The sequence below is a fragment of the Aristolochia californica genome, unplaced genomic scaffold (genome assembly GCF_029961685.1).
Source record: "Aristolochia californica isolate CCGP_79_NKW_82.1479 unplaced genomic scaffold, dmAriCali1.0.hap1 SCAF_4, whole genome shotgun sequence".
Classification (NCBI taxonomy): domain Eukaryota; kingdom Viridiplantae; phylum Streptophyta; class Magnoliopsida; order Piperales; family Aristolochiaceae; genus Aristolochia; species Aristolochia californica.
This window is the reverse complement of record NW_027182103.1, coordinates 13289016-13293542: the sequence shown is the minus strand read 5'-3', so window position 1 is coordinate 13293542 and position 4527 is coordinate 13289016.

Sequence of the window (4527 nt, the reverse complement as noted above, 5' to 3'; positions counted from 1 at the left end):
AAAATCATAGACACTTTTTGGAATTACCTCTCTCAGCATTTGTGCATTTCCATTTTGGATGTTCAATTTTTTTTTCAAATCCAAACTTGAGTTTTCACTCTTTCCCATTTTTCTCGAAAACAAAAAACATATAAGGCAAATAGATCGCAACAAAATGAAAATTTTAGAGTTTATGTATGCAAAAAAATATAAAAAATATAATAAATGCATGTGAAGAAAATTATTTCACGTACTAAAAATGAACTCCAAAGTTTTTTGTTATCCATGTTTGGGAAATTCCACTAGTACAACCCCTGATAGCTTGGTGGAATTTTATAGGAAAGAGACTTCTAACTTATCCTAACTTGTTTTAAATGTGGTGGATTTGCATACGAGAAACATGTTGAGGATGCAAGTGACCTAATGATCCAAAAATTTCAAGGAGTAGAAAAAATTAAATTCTCAAGATAACGTGGTTGGATATTTACCAGAGCCAAACAACCCACTTTTTGCCTATCCTTAAAAATCACAGATACTTTTTGGAATTGTCTCTCTCAGCATTTGCGCATTTCAATTTTGAATGTTCACATATTTTTTCAGATCCAAACCTGAGTTTTAACTCTCTCCCTTTTTTTCTCGAAAACAAAAAAGATATAAGGCAAATAGATCGCAACATAAAAAAATTTAGAGTATATGTATGCAAATAAAAATTGAAAACTATAATAAATGTAAGTGAAAAAAATTATTTCACGCACTAAAAATGAACTCCAAAGTTTTGTAATCCATGTTTGGGAAATTTCACTGGTACAACCCTCAATAGATTTGTAGAATTTTATAGGAAAGGGACTTCTAACTGATCCTAACATGTTTTAAATGTGGTGGATATGCTTCTCAAAAACATATTGAGGATGCAAGTGACCAAATGATCCAAAAATTTCAAGGAGTAGAAAAAATTAAATTCTCAAGTTAATGTGTGGTTGGATATTTACCAGAGCCATACAACCCACTTTTTGCCTATCCTTAAAAATTGCAGATAATTTTTTGGAATTATCTCTCTCAGCATTTGGGCATTTCCAATTTGGATGTTAAAATTTTTTTTTCAGATCTAACTTGCCCTTTTTTCATGTAAATAAAAAAGACATAAGGCAAATAGATCGCAAAAAATGAAAATTTTAGAGTTAATGTATGCAAAAAAATTTAAAAACTATAATAAATGAAAGTGAAGAAAATTATTTCTTGCACTATAAATGAACTCCAAAGTTTTGTTATCCATGTTTTGGAAATTCCACTAGTACAACCCCTAATAGCATGGTGGAATTTTATTGGAATGAGGCTTCTAACTGATCCTAACTTGTTTTAAATGTGGTGGATATGCATGCGAGAAACATGTTGAGGATGCAAGTGACCTAATGATCGAAAAATTTCATGGAGTAGAAAAAATTAAATTCTCAAGTTAACGTTTGATTGGATATTTATTAGATGCAAACAACCCACTTTTTTTCTATCGTTAAAAAACGCAGATACTTTTTGGAATTATCTCTATCAGCATTTGTGCATTTCCGTTTTGGATGTTCAAATTTTTTTTTCACATCCAAACTTGAGTTTTCACTCTCTCCCATTTTTCTCGTAAACAAAAAAGATATAAGGCAAATAGATTGCAAAAAAATGAAAATTTCAGAGTTTATGTATGAAAAAAAATTGAAAAGTATTAATAAATTTAAGTGAAGAAAATTTTTTCACGCACAAAAAATGAACTCCAACGTTTTGTTATCCATGTTTGGGAAATTTCACTTGTACAACCCCTAAAAGCTTGGTGGAATTTTATAGGAAAGAGACTTCCAACATATCCTAACATGTTTTAAATATGGTGAATATGCGTGCCAGAAACATGTTGAGGATGCATATGACCTAGTGATTCAAAAATTTCTAGGAGTGGAAAAAATTAAATTCTCAAGTCAACGTGTGGTTCGATATTTACCAGAGCCAAACAACCCACTGTTTACCTTTCCTTAAAAATTACAGATAGTTTTTGGAATTATCTTTCACAGCATTTGTGCATTTCCATTTTGGATGTTCAATTTTTTTTTTCAGATCCAAACTTGAGTTTCACTCTCTCCGATTTTTCTCGTAAACAAAAAATATATAAGGCAAATAGATCACAACAAAATGAAAATTTTAGAGTTTATGTATGCAAAAAATTTTAAAAATAAAATAAATGTAAGTGCAGAAAATTATTTCACGGACTAAAAACGAACTCCAAAGCTTTGTTATCCATGTTAGGGAAATTCCACTAGTACAACCCCTCATTGGTTGATGGAATTTTATAGGAAAGAGACGTCTAACTGATCCTAACATGTTTTAAATGTGGTGGATATGCATGCCATAAACATGTTGAGGATGCAAGTGACCTAATGATCACAAAATTTCAAGGAGTAGAAAAATGAACTCCAAAGTTTTGTTACCCTTGTTTGGGAAATTCCACTAGTACAATCACTAATAGCTTGGTGGAATGTTATAGGAAAGAGAGTTCTAACTGATCCTAACATGTTTTAAATGTGGTGGATATGCATGGCAGAAACATGTTGAGTATGCAAGTGACCTTATGATCAAAAAATTTCGAGTAGAAAAAATTAAATTCTCATGTTAATGTGTGGTTGGATATTTACCAGAGCCAAACAACCCACTTTTTGCCTTTTCTTAAAAATTGCAGTTACTTTTTGGAATTATCTCTCTCAGCATTTGGGCATTTCCAATTTGGATGTTAAAATTTTTTTTTCAGATCTAACTTGCCCGTTTTTCATGTAAACAAAAAAGACATAAGGCAAATAGATCGCAAAAAATGAAAATTTTAGAGTTAATGTATGCAAAAAAATTTGAAAACTATAATAAATGAAAGTGAAGAAAATTATTTCTTGCACTATAAATGAACTCCAAAGTTTTGTTATCCATGTTTTGGAAATTCCACTAGTACAACCCCTAATAGCATGGTGGAATTTTATTGGAATGAGGCTTCTAACTGATCCTAACTTGTTTTAAATGTGGTGGATATGCATGCGAGAAACATGTTGAGGATGCAAGAGACCTAATGATCAAAAAATTTCATGGAGTAGAAAAAATTAAATTCTCAAGTTAACGTTTGATTGGATATTTATTAGTGGCAAACAACCCACTTTTTTTCTATCATTAAAAATCGCAGATACTTTTTGGAATAATCTCTATCAGCATTTGTGCATTTCTGTTTTGGATGTTCAAATTTTTTTTTCACATCCAAACTAGAGTTTTCACTCTCTCCCATTTTTCTCGTAAACAAAAAAGATATAAGGCAAATAGATTGCAAATAAATGAAAATTTCAGAGTTTATGTATGAAAAAAAAATTGAAAACTATAATAAATTTAAGTGAAGAAAATTTTTTCACGCACAAATAATGAACTCCAACGTTTTGTTATCCATGTTTGGGAAATTTCACTTGTACAACCCCTAAAAGCTTGGTGGAATTTTATAGGAAAGAGACTTCCAACATATCCTAACATGTTTTAAATATGGTGAATATGCGTGCCAGAAACATGTTGAGGATGCATATGACCTAGTGATTCAAAAATTTCTAGGAGTGGAAAAAATTAAATTCTCAAGTGAACGTGTGGTTCGATATTTACCAGAGCCAAACAACCCACTGTTTGCCTTTCCTTAAAAATCACAGATAGTTTTTGGAATTATCTTTCACAGCATTTGTGCATTTCCATTTTGGATGTTCAATTTTTTTTTTTCAGATCCAAACTTAAGTTTCACTCTCTCCGATTTTTCTCGTAAATAAAAAATATATAAGGCAAATAGATCACAACAAAATGAAAATTTTAGAGTATATGTATGCAAAAAATTTGAAAAATAAAACAAATATAAGTGCAGAAAATTATTTCACGGACTAAAAACGAACTCCAAAGCTTTGTTATCCATGTTAGGGAAATTCCACTAATACAACCCCTCATTGCTTGATGGAATTTTATAGGAAAGAGACGTCTAACTGATCCTAACATGTTTTAAATGTGGTGGATATGCATGCCATAAACATGTTGAGGATGCAAGTGACCTAATGATCAAAAAATTTCAAGGAGTAGAAAAAATTATATTCTCAAGTTAACGTGTGGTTGGATATTTACCAGTGCCGCACATCCCACTTTTTTCTTATCCTTAAAAATTGTAGATACTTTTTGGAATTATTTCTCTCAGCTTTTGTGTATTTCCATTTTGTATGTTCAATTTTTTTTTTCAAATCCAAACTTGAGTTTTTACTCTCTCCCATTTTTCTCGTAAACAAAAAAGATATAAGGAAAATAGATCGCAACAAAATGAAAATTTTAGAGTTTATGTATGCAAAAAAATTTGTAAAATAAAATAAATGTAAGCGAAAAAAATTATTTCATGCACGAAAAATGAACTCCAAAGTTTTGTTATCAATGTTTGGGAAATTCTACGAGTACAACCCCTAATAGCTTGGTGGAATTTAACAGGAAAGAGACTTCTAACTGATCCTAACATGTTTTAAATGTGGT